This window comes from Podarcis liolepis, assembly GCF_965112155.1.
Source record: "Podarcis liolepis genome assembly, chromosome: 10".
Classification (NCBI taxonomy): domain Eukaryota; kingdom Metazoa; phylum Chordata; class Lepidosauria; order Squamata; family Lacertidae; genus Podarcis; species Podarcis liolepis.
In genome coordinates this window covers 21,548,651-21,571,971 of record NC_139562.1, presented here as the reverse complement: position 1 = coordinate 21,571,971, position 23,321 = coordinate 21,548,651, and the positions used below count along the sequence as shown (strand labels likewise).

Sequence of the window (23,321 nt, the reverse complement as noted above, 5' to 3'; positions counted from 1 at the left end):
GAATTGTGTCCCAGCCACCTATGCCGTTCAGAAAGATAGATGATGATGATAGATAGATAGATAGATAGATAGATGATAGATAGATGCAACCCTGTGCACAACAAACATTCTTACTGTACCTTTCACACAAATGCTCTGGTTGGTACCTTCCTCAACTCCTTCAGCTACAGGGAGCCCAAAGTGTCTCTGTCCTACCCTACAAAGTATCCGGGTGAGTTAAATACCAAGCTAGTGCAGCAGCAGCAGCAGCAGCGTAAGAGGCCAAGGCACACTATTGCAACCCTTCGTTCCTTGACCTAAACCAAACCTAAGTTATTCAATAAGCTACAAAAAACCCACACAACAGTTATGCAAGTAGAAAGCCAGCAGTATACGTCACATCTGTGACTATCTGCATGTTGGACAGAAGTTGTAGGTCTGTCCTCAGCGCAAAGACTCTACAGGAACAAATGTGTTCCCTGGGGGCCAGAGGGCAGACCTGTAGAAGCTGAGAGAGGCAAAGAGGTTGGTGGGTGAGACCTTCAGAGACATAGCAGTGTCCCACCTCTACAGTGATGGCTTCCCTGTTGTCAGGGAGAAGAGGAGACTCAGAGAAGGAGGGTGTCACTCTGAGGTAGAGGGAAATGGTTCCTTAGAAGGGACTCATTCCATGAGGGATGAGCAGCCATCATCTTGTGCTGAGGATTCTTCTCCAGCGTGTGAAGGAATCCTGGTGGCAGGAGATTTGATCAGTAGGAACATAGATGGGTGTGTGATGGCCATGCAGACTGCAGAGTGAATTGCCTATCTGGTGCAAAAGTTATGGATGTTGTGTCGTCCATTGTGCCTGATAGTGGAGGACTCGGTGGTCATGATGCATGTTGGCATCAACATTATGGGGAAATATAGTTGTGATGTCCTGGAAGCAAAATGTAGGTTGCTGCATAGGGTGCTTAAAGCCAGGGCTTCCAAGGTAGCTTTCTCTGATATGCTACCAGTTCCACCTACAAGGCCAGCTAAACAGTGCAGCTTTGAGGTCTTAGTGGGTGGATGAGAAGACAGTGTCAGGAGGGATTTGGATTTGCTGGCACCAAAGAACATTTGGGAACAAGCTGGACCTGTAGAGGCTCTAGTTGAACTGTGATGGAACCAGACTGCTGGTGCTTAAAATTATTATTTTATCTTTTAAGTGTCAGAGAAGCTTTTAAACTGATTACAGGGGGGAAGAGGGAGCTGATAGGAACTGAGTAAGGATTGGTTCAGAACAAATCTTCCCCCTGGGATGAAGATGGAGGGGGGAGTGAAGAATTAAATGCGGGAGGGAGGTATAGAACTAAGCACTGTGAGTTCAGCAACTTAGAGAGGCCAAAGTACTGCAGGTCAAAACACAAGCTCCAGAAACACTTGGAAAGAGACTCTGTATATTTGTCCATATGTTAATGCTAGAAGCCTCTGAGCCAATATACCGTATTTTTCTGTCTAGGAAAATAGGAAAGTTTGTTTTAACTACCCTCGCATAACCTATGATGGTTCTGATAATGAGATTTAACCTTGAATATTGAACTTAGAATATTTACATAGTGGGCAAATGCCATGTCTTTATTTAATTGATCAAATTGGCAAACTTTGCCAGAAAATCATGGTAGACTATAGGCGTAAATCTGCTTTGGGGAAATGAAAGCGTTGGACTTTCCAGTTCCAAGCAATTTAACACCTCTTTGCACATGATATATAACCATCACATTTCAACACACAAATGAATCTGATGGTCTGCCCCTTTGTAATTCTCTTTTGTTTCTTTTAATCAGGAAATCTATTCACATACAGAATCCTTTGAATTTTGTTGCTGCAGGATGGCACAATGTGGAGATTCTGAACAATGATTAATTAAATTCCAAGGAATATGTACAGAGTTAACATTTCTTTGAATCGTAGCTGGTGATGTCCAACAATCAAATATCATGCATTGTTTGCGGGTACCCAGAGCCACAGGTCATCGACCAAATAATTTTTGCTGGTTCCTCTGCCCTGAACATGCACAGAATTAGTTTTGAAGCAGCATTTTAAGTAAGATCATTAAGTAGAAGAAACACAATCCACATTACTATGCTTGTTCTTCTCATAGGGCTGAAGATATCCTTCCCCCTCCATAATCTCAAATAATTTAGGTGAAGCCAGAGATAAATATTTTCTTAGATGACAGTACGTTCCATGGGATTGTAATACTTTGGCCCCCTCTTTGTTACTAGGGTTGGGGGAGAAATTCACTTCATATTTAAAGCTAAGTCTATCATATCCATACTTTCTGAAATAATATGAAAACTACAACACTGCCATCCTTCAAAATTTGCAGTTATCTGAATTTTATGATGCAATTCTCCAACTAATGTTCTAAAAATAATAATAATATATGAGGTAAAAACGGGCATAAAATAAATATATTAGAGGAAATAGCATACAAAATATACCACTGCTTGCAAAATGTGTGTCAAAACTGCATACAAAAATGTGTTTGTTGGGAGAAATTTGCACTAAAACAATGAAGAATTTTCATAAAGATTAAAAATAAATCACAAATTGTTGTAGAATTGTGGAGAACTGAGTTTAAGATTGAAAAAATAAATTAGAAACTAGGAGAACTCAAACTCAAAGATCCTTCCATCTCAATTTGTTATATTTACCCATGGGGAATTATGTTGCCTGATCTTATCCATGTGTGTGTGGAGAGAGAGGCTGCTATTGTCTCTGTCTCTCAGCATTCAATGCTTGAGGCAGCTGGTTCACTTTACCTAGAAGACTCCCTGGAAAAGACCCTGATGCTGGGAAAGGTTGAGGGCACAATGAGAAGGGGACAACAGAGGACGAGATGGGTGGACAGTGTTCTCGAAGCTACCAACATGAGTTTGACCAAACTGTGGGAGGCAGTGGAAGACAGGAGTGCCTGGCGTGCTCTGGTCCATGGGGTCACAAAGAGTCAGACACGGCTATTATACAGCTCAGCTCTTGTACACAGATTGTACATTTGCTAAACGGTGCATGTGAATGGCTGTATGAGTGTACAGTTCAACTCTTTGTGTGCATGGGTAACATGTGAACAGCCCTTCTGCCTCTTACAGTAGGCTCTAACAGTAGCCCTCTCCCATAATTTCTCCCCTGCCCTTCAGAAGCACAAAGCCTCCAAAAATATGCAGCTACATATTGCTGACTATTATCACTACCATGATCCACTGACACACCTGTCCTCTAAGTCTTTGTCTAGTCTCCTTTCAAAGCCATCTAAGCTGGTGGCTTAAATAAATAAATAAATATTATTTATACCCAATACATCTGGCTGGGTTTCCCAAGCCACTCTGGGCAGCTCCCAACAGAATATTAAAAACACAATAAAACATCAAACATTAAAAACTGCCCTAAACAGGGCTGCCTTCAGATGTCTTCTAAAAGTCAGATAGTTATTTATTTCTTTGACATCTGATGGGAGGGTGCCACTACCGAGAAGGCCCTCTGCCTGGTTCCCTGTAACCTCACTTCTCGCAGGGAGGGAACCACCAGAAGGCCCTTGGAACTTGACCTCAGTGTCCAGGCTAAATGATGGGGGTGGAGACACTCCTTCAAGTGTACTAGCCGAGGCAGTTTTTTTCTTGTGTCTGTGGTTTCCATTGAGTACGGTATATTATGTGGAAAATCGTACTCTGTTCAGTCTATCCTGAATCATCTCCCAATCAATTGTATTCATTTACTGAAGACATTTCTATTAAACAATGCTTTCTCATAGTAGCTTGCAAGCATAATTAAAGCAATATAACACTTAAAAAACTCAATTACAAAACCAAAAGCAGCTACATTTAAAAGCCCAGCACACACTTCTTACCCAAAAAACAATGCACTGAAACACACACAAAAGTTTGTAATATTATTTTAAAAGCTAAAAGAGGGGTTGTACATATTTTACTTTGGAAAGAGTGTCAGAGATATGGGGCCACCACTGAAAAGAGTCTGTGTCTCTAGTGCCCACAAGTCTGATGAACATTTGCCCTTGTCAGTCATTTGGTCTTGGAAAGTGTGAGATATAAGGATGAATTTGAGGCAGAAAAATGAATCTAAAAACAAGAACATCTTCCTAATTTGGTGGGAAATACCTGTTTTGATCAAGAAATGCAAAATTCAAAGAGCAGATGCCAAGTGACATTTTAAGACATGATGGGTCTTAGCCCATCCTAAAAATGCTTACTCAAAGGTAACTCTGAGTTCACTAGTACCTAGTGTGGTGGTGATGGAAGAGGGGAACTTAACACTGAAGCTGCTCCCATGTTACCTTCAATGCATATATAATCTGTGAACCTGTATGCACAAATAGCTGAGGTGTGTAAATCATTAAGTGTCCACTCTTCCACACAAGCACTTGTACGTGTGTTCATTGCAATGTGTGAATAAGCCAAGAACTAGACCAGGACTGAGGAACCTGTGGCCCTCTAGCTACTATCAAACTCCATGTCCCATCAGCTGCAGCCAGCATGACCAATGGTCAAGGATGATGGAGTCCAACAACATCTGGAGGGCCATGGGTTGCTAGATAAGCAATGGCTTCAGGGGAGGGGGCCTTGGGCTAGATGCCCTTAATAGCCCCCCATCATGAGTGGACTGATGTACTTACTACTGTCACCACAGTGATGGGAGAAAGAGTGATATGGGGGGGGGGGTCAGATGTGGGCTTTGGTCCTAGACCTTTGGTCTGATTCAGCAGGGTTTTTCCTACAGAATATTTGACCCCTCTGGGTAGGGAGAAGTGTGGGGAATAATATGTTATTGCTCCTTAATCCAGTGGAGGCTTTTCTGAAAACCCTTCCTTGTGCTGAAATATTCATGAAGCCTGCCTTCTTGGCACACCGACAAACGAATTAGGGTGAGGAGATCCATTTTGGCAAACAACAGTTAATTCTCCTTGGGTGAAAACCATTCCATTTTAATTAATAGTCATTAGACTGAAAGAAGCTTTTACTTGGCTTTAGGGAATTGGCCATTTTGGCGGAGGAGTGAGCTAGATATAAACATAAAGCATTTGTTGTGTTGGTTTGGTCTACTCTCCCTTTTTTATGGCATGTTATTTGAAATAAAACTGACTCCCAAGAATCCCCTCCATTGAATGGCATTTATTTAGAGCACACAGGGGCTGTGGAGACCCTGCATAGCTTCACAGCTTGAATGGAGCCTCTGTTTGAAGGGGAAACATGAAGAGGCATGCAGCTAGATAAAGAAATAGTAACCTTTATTTGAATCGGAGATGGCCAGCGAGTGGCCCGTGAACTTCTTGCCTCCGTCTTTTGACAGAAATCACCACCTTACATCAGCAAAAGGGTACCTGGTGGTGGTGGGACATGCTACTCTTGAGTAGACCACCACTATGGTGGCAATGCAATATATCTATATCACAGATGGGATAAAATGAATTTAGTTTGTCCAATGTGTTAGATCAGGGATGGCGAAATGCTGGCTCATGGGCCAAATGTGGTCCTCTTCTGAGTTTCCTCAGAATTGTCACCAGACCACCTCCACTCTGTCCCCAGGTCACATCCCTCACTTTCACACCTACCCACCCCATGTCCTTAAACTCTGATAATGCTTATTGCTTGTCTGCATAAAGGGGTGTGTGTGACTATGTGTGGAAAATAGTCTTCTGTACAAAGGTAAAAAAAAAATACATTCATTGCCCTGCCTTCTTTTGTCTCTTGCCCCACCCGTCTCTTGTAAGGTTGCCTCAGAGGGAAGGCATCCCTTGAGCTGCAAATGGTGATCCACCCTCATCTTAGATCTTTGAAAGGGAATCAACATATTGCACACCAACAATCCCATCCAAAACTTACCTTCCCTGAAGCAAGTCTTCTCAAGCTGGATGGCATTAGCCCAAGTAAACATGCTAGAGGAGCTGCAGATTTATTTTAATCTAGCTGATTAATTGTACCTGGAAATAATGCTATATAGATCTTTTTTCCCTCCAGGGAGATAAGCTTGTTTCACTTGTTAGGCTTACTTCTGAGCACCCACACATAAGATTGCAATGCAGATGTCTCAAATGAGAGGTGTCCTAAGACATTGCCTCTCCCAGCCCATGAAGCTGCACACTTTATGACTTTGGAAAGCTATCCTGGCCCAGATACAAGTAGTGGAAACTTGTATCGTGAACTGGTAGGAGGATAGGGAGGAGGAAGAGGATCCTGGCAAGGGGTGTAGCCAGGACTGGGACACACCGGTTAAGCACGGGGTGGGGAAGGAAGTACTCACAGGGTAACGGAGGATGGCAGGGGAATGGGGGTCAGTGCACAGGAACCAGAGCAGCAGGACCCATCACCAGAACCGAGGGGTCCTGGTATCCTTGAATACGGTGGGCTCTGAGGCATAGGGAGACTGAGGCAAGGAAGGGCCCATAGCCCAGCTCCCTAGATGGCCAGATGAAGCTCACTAGCTCTGGGAGGAGGTGTGTGATTCCTCAGCTGCAGTAGGCTTGGAACAGGTGAGGATCACATGCTTCATCAAGCCCAGATGTGGCAATCAGCAGGCAAAGTAGAGCTGAGGTGCTGTCTGCTCAACTGCCCATGTTGATGGACCTCTGCTTGGATGCTCCAGGACCTCTACAGGTCTATGTTTTGGGTTTGACTATCTTTCATGGCTGTTAGACTTAAGACTTGGCTTTACCCTGGATTGCATTTCCTGACCTTTGGATTTTGGACTTTGCTGGAGTGGATTAACCATTGGACATTGGACTTGGCATTCTACTGACTTGCTGCAAGGTAGGCCAGGGGGTTCAGGACAACTTGGGACTCGAGGAAGAATATTTTGTATGGGCTCAGATACAAACTCTTCTAGATGCAGTACTGAGATGCTGTCATCCTTAAGGCACAGCCTTCCAAAAATGCAGGAATATAGGGAACTGCCTTCTCTCACTGGTCCATCTAGTTCAGGTGCACTGACTGGCAGCACCTTTCTAGGTTTTCAGATGGGGGTCTTTCCTTGCCCTAACCGGAGATGCCAGGGACTGAGCCAGGGGCCTTCCTCATGCAAAAGATGTACTGCACTGCTGAACTGCCATCCTCTGCCAAAATGCCACATCATCCTTCATCCACACCAAATTCCAGACTTTTGCCTGTGCCATGTTACTGTGTAGGTACAAAGCAACAACCGCTTTGGATTTAATTATGCTCATCGCTGCAGAGCATTTTCGCACATGAATCATAAAAGCACTTCAGTGATGATCTGGAATAGTTTGATTACTTGCAGTATTTTTGTTCATCGTAGCTCAGTAGCAGAGCACCTGCTTTGCATGCCGGAGGTGCAAATCCAGCATTACCAGTTAGAACTGGGAACCAGCCTGAAACCCTGGAGAGCCAAGGGCAGTCAGTGTAGACCAGGGGTGGGCTGACTTCAGGTTTGTTGGATTTAGCTAGTTTTTTTCAATAGAACTGAGATCTACCAACTGGAACCAGGTACAGATACAGTGGTACCTCTGGTTACGTACTTAATTCATTCCGGAGGTCCGTTCTTAACCTGAAACTGTTCTTAACCTGAAGCACCACTTTAGCTAATGGGGCCTCCCGCAGCTGCTGCACCGCCACCGTGCAATTTCTGTTCTCATCCTGAAGCAAAGTTCTTAACCCGAGGTAATATTTCTGGGTTAGCAGAGTCTGTAACCTGAAGCATATGTAACGTGAGGCGTATGTAACCCGAGGTACCACTGTACAGTTAAAATGAAAGAACAGGGTATGGCTGGCAATTTATTAGTAAGGGATTCTGGTTCTCAATGCCAACATAAAAATAAAGAACATTTCTCCCCTTTAGTTAGGCTGCTGAAATGAAGAAAGCTTGGATTAACCAGGAGTAGACATTTGTGTGAAACTTCAGTTCTGGTACACAAAAGTTCCTAAGCTCAATAAGCCTGTAGAGCTACCCTGTTATTTAATATGAACTGTACGTCTTTTGTGGATCCCTATCTACCTTTTGCTCACTGCTGGTGTAGTTAATACTGAGCCACACTGACCAATAGTCTGATCCGGTGCAGTATATGGCAGCTTCCAATGCTCTCAAGTTTTTCCTGACTTAAGCTGTCTCCACCCAGCCAGCATGATGTAATAATGGTTAGAGTATCAGACTAGGACCTGTGAGGCCACGGTTCAAATTCTCACTCAGCCATGATGTGCAAAGGGGTGCCCTTGGGCCAGTCCCAGCCTCTCAACCTAACCTACCTCAGAGGGTTGTTGTGAATTGGAGGAAAAGAACAAGGTGTGCCATCTTGAATTCCTTGGGGGGGGGAGGTAGGATATAAACACAATTAGAAATACATAATAAAGCACACACACCTGTCTAGCTGGGATGTTTGGGGGAAAGTTCTGTGGTAATAATAGCACACTTTTCAGTACAGTACATCTGTTCACAGGTGACATGTAAAGCACAATATGTTCGCGATGGAAGCTAACTCTATTTCCCTCTCGAACCTTCAAACATATATATATATTTTAAAAAAATATATGCTTTAGAACATTCAGAATGGCACTGCAATTCATCCAAATAGCGGAAGACTTGCCCTTTCCTGTATCTTCCAGATCTGTGATATGATATCCTTTCCCCCCCACTTTATATATATATTTTTAGATGGGACGTCCAGAACTGTAGCAGGCAGGCAGAATGAGAAGTACAGCTCCAAATGTACATTGGCAGCTGTAGTGTTTTGTGTAAGGAGACACAAGGATGTGATCAATAAGACTAGACAGCCCAATCTTATGCTCCACTGTGCCGTAGGCACACTGCCTAAGATGTCTTGCTAGCTTCCCACTCACTCTGGCACTGGAAGCCAACTATAGCTAGGTACCAGTAGCCAGTGGTGCTTCTGGAGTAGCATAAAAGGTTGAGGATGGAGAGGAGGTGGAGGGGAGTGGCTGTGATGCTTTTAGCTGTGTCAAGAAGCTCTGGGTGAAGAGGCAATGATCGGCATATTCATTCCAGCTTGTAAGCTTCTCAGGCAAACCTCCTTGCTGGAGACTAGAATGGTGGACTTAACTAGACATTGGTCTGGTCTTGCAAGAGGGTTGGTGTACTCTTATCCCACACTCCCCTTTTACAACCCTGAGACTAGGTGCCAGTGTGGTGTAGTGGTTAAAGTGATGGACTAGGAAATGGGAGACCAGGGTTCAAATCTCCACTCAGCCATGAAACTAACTTGGGTGGGTCAATGACTCTCAGCCTAACCTCCCTCACCAGATTGTTGTGAAGGGAAAAGCTATGTATGCCACACTGAACTCCTTGGAAAGAAGGGGGGATAGTATATGAATGAATGAATGACTGAATGAATGAATGAGTGCACAGGCTTCCTCCCCAAACCAATGCATTCCAATGGCCATTTAGATGTCTGTGTGTGTGTGTTGTCTTTTGTGGAGAGTCCTGAAGAAACATAATAGAAGCAATTTCAAGTGTCTGAAGAAGTGTGCATGCACACGAAAGCTCATACCAATGAAAAACTTAGTTGGCCTCTAAGGTACTACTGGAAGGAAATATTTTATTTTGTTTCAACTACAGCAGACCAACACGGCTACCTACCTGTAACTAGAAGCAACCAGTTACTGTACTTTGTGTTTAATGCATTCCAGTGGCCATTGGGAGAGCCATTGTATACTGGTGGCCTTTTGGAAGAAAGCAATGACAGTTCATTTATTTTAGTATGTCCGCTATAACAGTTCTAATTATATTGAAACAGAGGGAGCTGCCTTTAAATGAGCCAGGTCTGAGACCACTGATCCATCTATCTCGGTGCTTTTTACACCAGAGGTAGCTGATGTGGTACCCTCCAGATTTTGTTGGAGTAATTCTGACCATGATGCTTGGTGCTGATGGGAGTTGTGGTCCAACAACACTGGACTGTGGTCAACAGGCAATGCATGTGTCTTAATGCTGAACTACAGTCCTTCCCCAGTGGCCAAAAGCTGCAGAAAAAATAAGCAGCTTTTGCAGAGACAAAATATGAGAGAAAAGAGGGGTAGACGTGGGTAGCTCTTCCCCATATGCTAATGAAAAACAGGTTGCTGTGTTTGGTTATGTAAGACTCCATCTGAAACAGAGGAGAGGGTCAGGCTCTAAGTATTTTCTTTTCCTGTTAGAGCTCTGAAAACACCTATACATTTGTGCTATCACAGCTGGTCCGATGGACAGGCTAGATGGCAACAAGTTGATTTTTATACGTTTCAATCGTTCCTCCTCTTGTCAATGCTCTTTATTCAAGGTCATCATTAAGTTGCTAAGGGGGCAGCAGTGGGGGAAAACCACACTCACACTTCTGCTGTCTCCAGTGAGCACTGTGAATATTTGATTATGCACCTTGATTCCTGTAGAATTAATCATGCCTTAATAATCAGATGCACAAATCAGTGTTTTCAACTGCAAGGTGGATTAAGAGCTACGGCAGGCCTACTCTGTCTATGTGCTCAGCTTCCCTTTCTCTCCGATGCCCCTGCGTCTTTTCTTGGGGGTGACTGACCTCTTTGCAGAAGTCCTCCTGTCCATACAAAATAAAAAAGCACAACATAGCAAAAGTCGGGTAGCACCTTAAAGAATGTGGCAAGATCCAGAGCATGCCTGTTTATTAAAATACATAACTTGATTGTAAAAAACAAACAAACCCTCAAAGCAGTTTGAAAAAGCAAACAGTGAAATTAAGAAAGATTTACAACCCTACTTTAAAACATCCAAGAGTTAAAATACTCGCTCAATCAATCAATCAATCAATTAAATTAAATCAATTAACCCCAATGGATTAAAAACAGAATAAAACATCAAATATTGAAAATTTCCCTAAGTTGCCTTCAGGGCTGCCTTCAGATGTCTTCTAAAAGTCAGATAGTTGTTTATTTCCTTGACATCTGGTGGGAGGGCTTTCCACAGGGCAGGTGCCGCTACCGAGAAGGCCCTCTGCCTGGTTTCCTGTAACCTCACATCTCACATTGAGGGAATTGCCAGAAGGCCCTCGGAGCTGAACCACATCATTAAATGGGGTTTACTCTCAAGTAGGGATGGGGCAGAAATTCAACTCAGTTAGCATTGGAACACAAGCCAAATTCACACTTTCTTTATTTTTTTAAAAAATATGTTTTTACTAATTCACACTTTCTGAAACAATATGTGAACTGAAACACAGCCTCCTTCAAAATTTGCATTTTTCCAGATGTTGCAGTGAAGTTCTTCAGCTAAGTAATGTGTCCAAAATTTGCCTCTTGGGGCAAAGTGTGCATATAAATGTATATATTTGTGAAAATGACCTTTTTTAAAAAAGGATGATGATAGGGCAAATAGAATTGCTAAAAGTGTATATTAGGCAAAAATACATTATGTATATTAGGAGAAATCTGCACCAAAATGCTGATAGATTTCCATTAAGACTCGTTTTAAAAATAAATAAATTACAATCTGATGTCGAGAACTGGATTAAAGACTGGGGACATGAGAATCTGAAAGTAACAGGAGTACTCATTTATCCTCCAAAGTAAATCTGTTTATGATCAGTCATGTACTGCAATCCTACACATGTCTCACTCTTAGGTAAACATTTTGTAGCCTTGTAATCCTATGTGTGTTTACTTAGAAGCAAGTTTCTCTGTGTTCAATGTTGCTTACTCACTAACAGGTGTGTTACCTTCACAGACAGCAGCTTGAGAGTAGGATCCCATACATGCTTGTTTAGAAGGAAATCTCACTGAGCTCCATAATGATAGCAATGATGATTTTTCAGATTTATATATTGCCCTCCACCCAACGATCACGGGAAGGTTTAGAACATAAAAACACAGAACGCATAACATAATAAAAATGAAACAATACCCCCCATAAGCTTTGCTTTCCCCATGCAGTTGAGGTCTCAGATTTTGAAATTTAGCAGAGAAGAAATAAATGTTTGCTGCTCTGTCATCCTTTGGGAGAGACTGGCCAGTCAGTGCGAGTAAAGAGTAGACCACACTTCACCAGTGTGAAGCCCCTCAGATGATGTTGGACTACAACTCCCATCAGGCACCGCCAGCACATCTGATGGCAGTTGCGATCCAGCAACATCTGGAGGGCACAAGGTTGGCAAAGGCTGGAGTAGACCTTGCGGACACAGAGTTGATACTTTGTGGTGTCTCTGTACCTGCCAGTCCAGCTCTTGTTCCGCTACCATCTCCCAGCAATAGACTGCAGTCTTACTCTTGGAAGAGTCAGCACTCTGGCAATCGTTCAGGGGTAGGTTCTCAGCTATCTAGAAGTTAACAGAACCACAGTCCTTGCTAGCAAGTGGGTCAAATCAGCCATGGTATTCTTGTGGAGCAGCTGTCCAAGTTAGGGATGGGTGGCACTACTTTGTCCTCCTTGGATGGTCATTTCCAGAAGGTGATGTTTGGGGTGTTTTCTTCAGCCCCACGGAGTTTTGATTTTATCCCCCCTCCCCATGCTGTTTAACATCTACATGAAACTGCTGAGTGGGGTCATCTGGAGGTCTGGAGTACATTGTCAGCAATTTGCTGATGACACACAGCTCTACTTCTCCTTTGCATCTGCACGTGAGGCAGTGGATGTGCTGAATCATTGTCTTGCCCTGGTAATGAGAGCCAATATCTGAAGTTCAATCCAGGTAAGACTGGGTGGCGCTGTGGTCTAAACCACAGAGCCTCTTGGGCTTGCCTATCAGAAGGTTGGCGGTTCGAATCCCCGCGACGGAGTGATCTCCCATTGCTCGGTCCCTGCTCCTGCCAACCTAGCAGTTCAAAAGCATGTCAAAGTGCAAGTAGATAAATAGGTACCGCTCCGGTGGGAAGCTAAACAGCGTTTCCGTGCGCTGCTCTGGTTCACCAGAAGCGGCTTAGTCATGCTGGCCACATGACCTGGAAAAACTGTCTGCGGACAAACGCTGGCTCCCTCGGCCAGTAAAGCAAGATGAGCACCACAACCCCAGAATCGTCTGTGACTGGACCTAATGGTCAGGGGTGCCTTTACTCTTTACCTTACTGTTAGTGGGTGGTTTCCTAGTCCAGATGGATGGGAGGTTGCCTACTCATCATGGGGTTATAGTCCCTCTGAAGAAGCTGGTACACAGCGTGGGGATGCATCTGGATCCATTGCTGTCATTTGAGGCTTGAGTGGCCTTGTTGGTGTGGAGTGCCTTCCATCATCTGTGCCACTATCTGGACAGGGCTAGCCAAACTTCTGTTGTCTATGTTCTGGTAACCGCTAGGCTAGAATACTGCTAAACATTATACGTGAGACTGCCTCTGAAGACAGTTTGGAAACTTCAGCTGGTTCAGAATTCAGCGACCAGGTTGCTCACCAGTACAAATTGGTTTGAGCATATGATGCCAATCCTGGCCCAGCTGCACTGCCAATTAGTTTCTGGTCCCAATTCAATATGCTGGTTTTGACCTATAAAGCCTTGAACCAACCTGGACCCTGCATTCATCACCTGAGGCCCTTCATGGGCTTCTTCTGTGAGAGTTCCAGAGGTTGGCAACATGAGAACAGGCCTTTTCTGCCGTGACTCTCCACTTGTGGAATGCCTTCCCAAGGGAGGCTCGCCTGGTACCTTTGTTAAATGCTTTTGCCTGGTGCTTAAAGACATATCTACTCCCAGGCCTTTGGTTAATTAAATAAGCTAGCCCCTAGATTGTGTGTGTGGCAGGGTATTGATTTTGTTTGCTACTGTGGCATGTATTTATGTGTTTATATAGGGTGGGGTGACATGCTTGGTATAACTGAAGCATCAGAGCTGAAATCGGAAGAAAACAATTGTGGTGTCCTGACTGGAGTGAAAAATGAGACATGCAAAAAGCTACATGCTGTAGTCCTAAGGAAATTGCCATGGGGGGGGGGGACTCTTAATGTGCTTCCTAGAGCTACGTTTAGCATTGCATCTATCTTGAAACATATTGATAGACCTTAGAGATTCTAGTTTTAAAAAGAAAAGAAATATGAGACCAGACTTTTAAATCCATCTAACTCTTGACTTCATAGTCCAATTTCTGGACTTTGCAGTATTTTTGTTTGTTTTTCATTAGAACACACATGAGCTCCTTTGCTGCCTTCTTTGCTGCAGCATTCATATCAGAAGCAATTAGGAATTATGTTGTATTAGTAAGCCATTTCTGCAGATCTCTCTCTCTCCCCCTCTTTTTCTTTCTCTGAAATCCTGTGGCTCTCTGGTAAACAACGTTCTTTTAAATCTGGTATAACATCTGTCATCAACAAACTCAAATTTTTTTTTAAAGAACAGAAAGTGCGCAGGACTCTTGAAAGCTCTCCTGGAGCTGATACAGGGGAGTAGCTAAAGCTGCAATCCTATGCATGCTAATTTGGGAGTAAATCCCACTGAACTCACTTCTGAATATACAGGCATGAGGATTGCACTACAACAGTCTGATCTATGAATCAGGTAATGCCTGGTTTTTGTCCACCCCTGCATGCTTTAAGAGGCTTTAGGCAAGCTACTCTCTCTTAACCTCAGTTTTCTATCTGCAATAAGGAGATAATCACAGCATACACGCCATACATTTAAATCGCAGTTAAAGCACATGCCTTCCTTCAATGAATTTTGGGAACTCTAGTTCACACGCACAGAGTGTAATAATTACTAATAATCATAAATCATCATTCTGTGCAAGCCCCAGCCAAATGGATGTAAGTGTGATATTACCCTTGCACAGCATTCCTAGATTCTGGTGATGCTTGTTCTGGAGAAATTCCCAGGAAAGCGCAACCCTAGGGTCACCTGTGACCATGGGCCCAATGGCACCCCTGAAGGCTTTTCCTGGGGCCCTCACAGCTTCGGTACCTCATCACCACTCACTGCTTCCTTTATCATGAGATGGCAAAACTAGCTATGTCTGTCCCCCTCCGCCTCTGCTCTGGAAAGCACATAGAGCAGAATAAGGAAGTTGAAAGAGTGACACGCTTTCTCACATCTTTCAACTCTGTGTGCTTTTGAAGACTCAGTTTGGCACCTGAGTAGCTGGGCAGAAAGCAAAATGGCTGAGAGGGAAGCAGGGGAAAGGGAGCAATTTGGGAGACTGGGGGAGGTAAATGGAGTGGGTTAAACCACAGAGCCCAGGACTTGCTGATCAGAAGGTCGGCAGTTCGAATCCCTGCGACAGGGTGAGCTCCCGTTGCTCGGTCCCTGCTCCTGCCAACCTAGCAGTTTGAAAGCATGCCCCCAAAAAAGTGCAAGTAGATAAGGTGGTAAGGTAAACGGCGTTTCCGTGCGCTGCTCGGGTTCACCAGAAGCGGCTTAGTCATGCTGGCCACATGACCCGGAAGCAGTATGCCGGCTCCCTCGGCCAATAAACCAAGATGAGTGCCGCAATCCCAGGGTCGGTCACGACTGGACCTAATGGTCAGGGGTCCCTTTACCTTTACCTTTAGGGATAGGGAGAGAAAGTGGAGTGGGAGGAACATGCATTCATGGATCCAACACAGGTTGGATCCATTCAAATGGAGCCTCTTGAAATTTCATATATTTTTTTCCCTAGGGTTGTCCACTCTTATGAAGTCCACCAAATTATAGATTACATTGGTCTCCATTTACTGAACCATAAAAACTACAAGATGTTGGCAAGCATAAGATCTGGGACTTTTTATGGTGCAATGTAAGGTTTAATTTGATGACCTTTTGCCGGGTGGAGGGGGGCTAAGTAAATTTATTCAAATGCAAAAGGATCTGTTTTAATTACACTAGACCCCACTTTTACCCAGACCCTATGGGAAAGCAAATAATCTGTGGTGCCCACCTCACTCTCAAAATATCCAAATGTGTTCCACAAGATTGGTGGCTCCTGGTGTAAGGTTACCTTTCTATAGACCAGGCATCCCCAAACTCGGTCCTCCAGATGTTTTGGAACTACAACTCCAGTGGTCAGGGATGATGGGAATTGTAGTCCCAAAACATCTGGAGGGCCGAGTTTGGGGATGCCTGCTATAGACACTTGATTGAGTGTATACACCACAGGACATTCTTCTGCATAAATGTCAATGATTCTGTGTTATGTAAGCCAAAAAAGGTGAAGGAAAGGGATGGTTTGGATCCAAGGAGCTATGAGTGGAAGGAAAATAATTGTCAGTGGTGTTCCACAAGTTCTTGCATCAGAACTTACACCAGAGTAATTTCAAGCAGTGCTATAAAATTATCTAGAATCTGATGTTTCTGTGGGCACAGGTAGTTGCACAAGGTAGAAGAACATTTCTGGATCTGGTTTCATTCTTCTGTAGCATACGCAGCTTCCAGACATCCTGTTTACTCAGCATTTATCCTGATTTGTCCGCCCAAATCAATGTTTGTGGGGAGAGTCCCAAGGGCCAGATGGAGAGGCTTAGAGAGCCACATTCAGCCCCAAGACTTGAGATTCTTCACCCCGCTTCTAAACTTAAGTGAACTTAAAATGCCAAACCACACATGTTCAGTGTATGATTAGGGTTGGCAAGCTCTGTTTTTGTCTTGCGTATCAGGATTACAGAAGCAGTTGTAAAGCATGGAATGAGGGGGTATGAGGGGAAGAGAAATGTCAGTTGTGTGCTTTGCAATTGCAATAATATACATGGCAATCTAAATCCCTTGTAAGACTCCAGGGTCTAGAATTACCTAGTAACACCACTCTGCCTTCTGCATGCAACAGAATTATTATTATTATTATTATTATTATTATTATTATTATTATTATTTATTATATAGTATACCTTTGGCTCAAACCACTTGACACTGCTAGTTTAAAAAGCCAGAGCTTGTGCTAGAACACTGAAATGGGAATGGGGTATTATGGTATGTGGGTGAGAACTCAGATTTAGAAATATATGACCAGCACACAAACAGTCAGAAGGCAAAGCCCACATTTGAACATGGAGCATGGAAGACACAATCTTGGGCACACTTGCTTGGAGATAAGCTCTCATGAACAAAGTGGGATTTGCTTCTGAGTAAACATGGTTATGGTTGGGCAGTAATGCATTATGCTGAAACACTTGTCCGCCGAGCCTATGCATATCTGCTCAGGAGTAATTTTCACTGACTCCAATAGAACACAGAACTGCTGTCTAGACATGCTTACTGGGTGTTAAGTTTCCCTGTCAACAGAACTCAATTGGAGTCACTCTCAAGAAAAATTGTATTGGATTGTGCAGCATGACTAAACCCCTTACTAGTCCTAAACCCCTTACTTAGAAGAAAGTTCTTTTGCAGGTATACGCAGCTTGTGGACCATCAGACATAAGGATGCCACCCACCAAGAGCCTTTTTATGGTGACACATAAGGGGCACAATAAGCCTATTTGTTTGGCTGCTGTCTCAGACAGGCAGGTCATAATATTTGGTGGATGTTCAGACTTTGCTGGGTACCAAATTGTGCATTGTGTATTTTAAGACTAGCCTTAAAGGATGCCTCTCCGTTCCCTGTTAAGGAACTGATGAAATAAAGAAACAGCAGTGACAAAATGTTAGACGATGGGCCCGTAGGTGACGTTAATTCATATGAGGATCATCATTACAGAATTGTTTTCAGTGCTGTTATCATCATTATTAGTATAATAGCACAGCACCATTCATCGGAATGCTCCAGGGGACATCCAAGACACTCAGATAATTGAATGCTCAGTTAAATGAGGAAGGTTCTTTTCTTTACACATGCATTGGCCCTAGTCTAAAGCGTGGAGAGTTCAAGATGGATTTTAATAACTCTGCACCCAAAAAATTATGGACACTTTTGCACAGTGCTAGTTCAATTATAAGAGCAGTTTTTAGACCGGCAACTATAACTCGTGAATGTCTTTTCATGCAGTATAGAAGCCAATTTCAAACTGAATGCACATTCTAGGCTGCTTGAAGATTTTCATTTGAATCCCCGATGCAGGAAATGAAAAAAGCCAAAGTAAGCATCATTTGTGGGAATGGCCTGAAAGTTCCAGGCAAGAGACATTTGGATAACTGGGCAATTTCTGCAGTGTATTACCATTTAAACACTATTTTGTGGCAGTATCTTCAACAGCAAAGCAACTTAGTCTCGTTTAGAAACACATAGGGAGCTTCAGACCACCGAATTTCTCGCCTGAAAGGTAGTAGCCACAGCATTTGAAGGCTTATCCATGGTGTGGACTTAAACTAATTTAACAGTTATTCCTTTTGACTAGGGAACTTGGTGAACTGTAATACTGTTAGGGCATGGAGAGGAAACCTATAGCTCTCCAGATTTTGCTAGGCTAAAACTTCCATTGGTTATCTGGTTGGTGCTGGTGAAATCTAGTAAAATATGAAGGACCACTGGTCCATATTCCTCTCTTTTAGAAGGAGCTGAGCTCTCCTGCAGGGAATTATGGATGTCCTTACCAAATGACTAGTCCAAGAAGTCTTTAGTGAAATGCTGATATATGCGTATGTGGTATGTGCACTTTTGAAGTGCAGATATGTCATTCCTATATTCCCTAGAAAAACATGAGAGCTCCAATGAAAAGGTCTGGTGGATTTGGAGAGATTTGGAACATGACTAGGATGGTACTGAAAAAATCCTCTTCCACAGTGGGTCTTGCCTTTGTTGTAGGAGTACCTACCACAGAAACTATGACTCTGCAACTTGCCTCGGGGCTGTTGGGAAGTGGATCTGGCTAAAAGAAGTGGAGCTGCTGAGCTATTGTCATGGATCGCAGGTCAGTAGTACATAGCATGCTTTCATTGGTGCAGAAAAGGATCTCGGGGTCTTAGCAGACCACAAGCTTAACATGAGTCAACCTTCTGATGCAGCAGCAAAAGAAAAAGCTAGTGCTATTCTAGGCTGCATCAAGAGAAGTATAGTGTTCTGGTCATTGGAAGTAATAGTCCCGGTCTATTCTTCCTTGATCAGACCACACCTGGAGTACTGTTTCCAGATCTGGGTGCCACAATTTAAGAATGAGATTGTCAAACTGGAATGTGTGCAGAGGAGGGCAACCAAGATGACAAAGGGTCTGGAAACCAAGGTTTATGAGGAACAGTTGAGGGGGAATGGGTATGCTTAGCCTGGTAAAGAGGAGACTAAGGGGAGATGTGATAGTCAAATATCTAAAGGACTGTCAAATGTAAGATGGAGCAAGCTTGTTTCCCCCCTGCTCTGGATAGTAGGACCTGAGCCAATGGTTTCAAGTTACAAGAAAGGAGACTCCCAAGTAAACATCAGGAAGATCTTTCTGATCGTGGGCTTCACTTTCTTGGTGGTTTTTAAGCAGAGGTTGGATGGTCATCTGTCATGGGTGCTTTAGCTGAGATTACTGCATTGCAGGGGTTGGACCAGATGATCCTCAGGGTCCCTTCCAACTCTACAATTCTATGATTCTAGGAACATATTGAAAACTAACCTTGCTGCATTTGGGGACCTTCCTGCTTAACAGGACCTGGGCATCTGCCCTAAAGTTCTACTTGGATGATACTACAGCATGCTTCATATGCAGGAACACCCAGCTGTTCCAATTCAATGGGACTTATTCACAGGTAAATGTGTTCAGGACTTGAGCCTAGTAGACTCGTGATGGTTCTGACTCACTTAAGCAGCAATAGTCAGACTGCCTCCTCCGGTTTGGTTGCAGGCTTGAGAGACCCTGGAAGGAGAGCCCTTGCCTCTTCAATTAGACACAACCAAATATCTGACTATGCTCATGTACACAAGCATAGCCTTGGTAAACCTTTGTGTCTATCCAAGATAAGAAATAACTGCTGATTTTGAATTGGCAGTGCTGGCTGATTCCATTTTCCCCCATCTTAGAAATCAAACCAATCCATTTATAAATGCGATCTGAGATTTACTTAAAAAACAACAACTTTGCTACCAAAGAAAATTAGAGGTATGTATAAAAAGGGAAGTGTAGCAGGGGCAAAAATGTAGCTGATTCAAGGGCATTCGAATGACCACAAAACTCTGGAAATGGTCCCTCGATCTGAATGCCTGGAGCTCTTGACTGCAAAACCCCAGAGCAGCCAAGGCAGCACTATTAAGGCTATCTAACCGGAACGTAAGCACGATCTATTGGAGGGAGAGATATTTAATAGAGTTTCTGACTAGAGCTTAGCCAGGGAATGACAGTCACCATCTCTCCCCCCCCCCCCAAGAGCTGTCCCATCTGACCTTCCCAGAAGTGTTTTCTCAAGACCTCTTCAATAACTGTTCTGAAGGCATCCCTGATAGGCACCCACAGGGGCACAGAGATGCGTTTCTGGAGCATTGCTGCACTAGGGAGGCTGTTCAGAAAACATTTTCCTACATTATGGTGGGGGGCTGGAGCTTGTCCGTTCATATTTTGTCTGCCCACATCAACTCTGCCATGCTTCTATCTTCCCCGTCCAGTCCCAATTTTACTTTATAGTTGTAACTAAATCTCAATGCCTGATCCCATCAGTACACAGAACCCCAGCATTGGGTTTAACTTCTTTGTTGCATCTAATTCCAGCCCCTGCCGGTTTCCATCTTTCATGCTTTGGCTGCACTTTACTCCACTCTTCCTATGCATAATAACCCCCTCCTGCAAGGCTGGAAAAAAATCCTATATAGAAGTTAACTAAGCTATTTTTTGCATTTTTTCTATCACTGCATTGAAGTCTGCAATCCTATGTACACTTACCTGGGAATAACCTTTAGTGAAATTTACTTCTGAGTAAATGTGGAAAGGATTACATTGTCCATAAACATCTTCCTTACATCAACTGTGGTGCTTTTTGCACCTGTGTTGCACTTGTTTTGCAGCTGGATCCATACTCAATGCTTAGAATAGACCCATCAAAATCAGCGCGGACTTAACAGACTTGTTTCCCCGGAATTTCAGAATTCCCACTGAATTCAATGGGATTTGCTGTCAGATAAATGGGTATTGCAGCCTAAGTTATTCATGACTATCTTAAAGTCCCATTGATTTCAATGGGTCTGCTATAAACATAACTAAGGCTATGTACACACTGCTGTTTACTGCACACCCAGTACACTCCCAACGATGGTTTAGGAAGTTGTGTGTGCACATAGGACAGGATGGTGGCTACAATCTACACCTATCCTGTTGTTTCTTATGAAATACTGCATTCTGATGCATTTTCCCCCAAACCAGCTTCAATCCAAATGGAGAAAAAGAATGACTTAGGCTGTGTAGACATTACCAATTTAAAACATAGCTAAGATTGCAATCCTAACCCTATGTACTTGTGAGTCAGTATCATTGCATTCAACGAGGATTACTTATGAGTAGAAATGTTTAAGGTTGCCCTGTAAATTTTGATCCAATCCTTGTTACTGGCTTTGGAATCTAGCACTCCCTTTTCCTTCCTTTACTATACATAACTCATTCGAAGCACCAAACTCCCACTTTGATTTAAACTTCTGCATCTATTTTATTGTACTCCCCTTCATGAATAAACATAAGCAATGACAAACTTCTTTGCCATCCGTTCTCCTCTCTACCTTCACCGCCTTCCATCTCAGTACCTCCACTGCCTCTCGCTCTCCCAGCGCCAACCCTTCTTGGGAAAGATGCTTCTGTGGGCTCCTCCACACATGCACTTCAACAAGTTCATCATGTGTGAAAGAGCCTTCTCAGAGTACACATCTGGATGGAGAGACTTTCCACATTTATCTACCTACTTATTTAAAGAATGTGTACCCTGCTTTTCACTATATGTCCCAAACGGCTGGCAGAAAGATAAAGAGAATGTAAATTAATCAGAAAATAGAACCATTAGAAATACTACAAAATAACCCCCCTTGCGTCCCTGCAGCCTAGCTAACTCACACGTCTGGCTGCCTCCAGACCTGAGTACATCAATTGACTGGAAAATTAAGTCAGGGTTAGGGACCCAAGAGGGGTGGCCCCCTTGATGTTGCACACCTCCCATGTTCCCTGACCATTGGTCATGCTGGCTCTGTGGGCTGATGGAAACTGGCAACCAGCTACAACGGAATTAAGCGATTTACATGGAAGGTAGGCAGATGCAGAATAGCTTCTACACCTTCAACAGCCGCGTCGCAGAAGAGGGTCTTTCACCGGCGGGACAAGCCATCCCTGGGAACTCCCTTCTTTCCCTAGGAGACGACTAAAGGTGTAGGACCCCCGTCCTCTTCTCCCACCCCAGGTCAATGCGTGGCCATCCAGAGCCTGCACTACCGAAGTGTGAGCGAATGTCAAGTTCGGGGCAGAGACGAGATTCGTCGTGCAATGTGCGCAATGAAAATAATCTACATTAACGCGGATGGGAACAAAAGACGAGCGAGCCAGACGTTCCTTGAAAAGCAGCGGGTGAAACGGCGAAATGCCCTACCTTGGAAAGACAGAGGCGCGCGCTGGGCTAGCTGCGGGTCCATATCGGGCTGTCCGTTGGAGAAGCAGAAAGTGCCCGAACCCCAACCTGGAAGGGGCCCTAGACCATCGTCGGAGGGGGAAGTGGGGTGCGCTCAATCAGGGGACGAGTTCAGTCAAGCCGCTGTTCAGAAAAGCGCCCCACCAGCCTCTTTCGCTGCCCAGCCGAGAGCCGCTCAGGGCGCCCCCCAAACCTGCTCCTCGCTGGTGGAGAACGCGGCGTTGTTTTCCTCCAAATCTTTCCAGAGGCGTTCAACGCGGCATTAGTACTCGAGAGCCAGGCGCTCTTCTCCACACCCCCTACTCCACCCCCACCCCGATGACGGCTGTTGGCGAGACCCTTGAGTGCCTAGCAGCCCCCAACGCGCCAGCAGAACGATCGGGACCAGATTGTTAGTGATGGAAGTGACAAGCCGGTCGCAGCTTTCGGAGAGGAGGACTGCGCGAATGTCTCGCATTTCTCTGAGAAATCTTTTGCTTTGCAGAACCCAAACATAAGCAAACACACACACAGGGGTGACATAGGAACAATAGCTCTGGGTGAGATCGCCCCATCGTGTAAAACGAGACCATTCCAATGTGGTCAAGCGATCTGGCCATAGGGGAAGTTCGCTAGGCTGCAATCCTATGCACGTTTACCTACGAGTAAGCACCGCGGAATGCAGTGGGGACTTGATTCCAAGTAAACGTGACCGAGACGGGGTTTTGCACAACTGCCACCCCATTTCCATTTACTTGGTAGGAGTGACTAGGATCAAATGGACTAAGCGAGGCTGATTTCCGTGTTATGCATTCACACGTTCTCTTAAATTGTGGATCTGGTTATTAACATGCATGCAGTTCTTCCCCTAAAAAGGCAAAATAGGCATGGGGGGGGAGTAGGCAGGTGGGTTGGAAGCCCAGGGGAAGAGGTTTCCCCTTCACAGGTCACTCGAGAGTGGGGCGTGAAGGTTTTGGTTAGACATAGCTCTGTGAGCAAGCAAGGTGTTTGTGCAGCCTGACAG

General features: G+C 44.2%; 1 protein-coding gene across 1 annotated transcript in view; it reads right to left on the bottom strand.

Annotated features, from left to right (window-relative positions):
• The window catches only part of CHRM2 (cholinergic receptor muscarinic 2), a 418,009-nt gene extending 395,170 nt beyond the window's left edge, over positions 1 to 22,839 (bottom strand). Inside the window, exon 1 of the mRNA XM_083462060.1 lies at positions 22,280 to 22,839. The gene's annotated coding sequence lies outside the window, so the exon portion shown is untranslated. The remainder of the gene's footprint in view (positions 1 to 22,279) is intronic.
• Between the last annotated feature and the right edge of the window lie 482 nt (positions 22,840 to 23,321).